Source organism: Daucus carota, chromosome 5 (genome assembly GCF_001625215.2).
Source record: "Daucus carota subsp. sativus chromosome 5, DH1 v3.0, whole genome shotgun sequence".
Taxonomy (NCBI): domain Eukaryota; kingdom Viridiplantae; phylum Streptophyta; class Magnoliopsida; order Apiales; family Apiaceae; genus Daucus; species Daucus carota.
In genome coordinates, this window is record NC_030385.2 from 45,581,081 (window position 1) to 45,582,054 (window position 974).

The window sequence follows — 974 nt, forward strand, 5'->3', positions numbered from 1 at the left end:
AATTTAGTAATTGTATAAGAGGTAATCGCATATAATTAGAGTGTTGCTAAATACAGTTCATTTTTGTTTTGTGCAGTTTGCAGGGATTACATATGTGATCTTTAGCTTATTAAATATGTGAGACTCTAATAAATAGACGTTGATTACAGCGTGTTTACATGTGACCTAAAAGACTGTGCTACAACACTACATTTCAAACCGTTTCTTATTTTTTTAATTTTAAATTTTAGAATATATAGATTTTAATTCTTAAACACACGTTCTTTTCAAAAATATATTATAAAATATGATTATCACGTTTTTTAGTAATTTATTAGTTTGGCAAATTTTAAATACATTCAAATTTTTGTGCAAAAAGTAAATTTTATTCACAAGAAAAATAATTAAAATTACAAGAAAATTATTAAAAAATACTTTCACAATATTTTGTAATCGTTATTTTTGGATGGTTTATTTTATATATATATATATACATATATATATATATATTAAAGTTTTTATTTAAATAAAAGAATTGGAAATTAAAGAAGGGAAGAAACATTTAACACATTAAAATGCATTTAAAATTTATATTAAAAATTTATATTTAACAATGTATTTTAAAAATATATTAAAATACGTGACAATATTCAATATTAAAAATAAAAACATTCAGGCACTTCCATTCCCCGACTCTAACTTTTATAGGAGCATCCATAATCTTTATGAAATTTGAACCAAAACCTGGCAATTTTTGTTCAAAAGGATCTAAAATAATGATTATAATATTTAAAAAGTATAATATGAATTAATAATTCAATTATGATAAACTGTGCATACATATATACATATCGAAACAAAGTGAACATAAATTCAAATAAAAATTATATATAACAAATTATCTTTCTAAATTCTTAATACTTAATAAAAGTTTTAGGCCAGCTAAAGATTATTTTATAAAAAAAATCAAGTATTTTTTATTTTGACTAAAATAT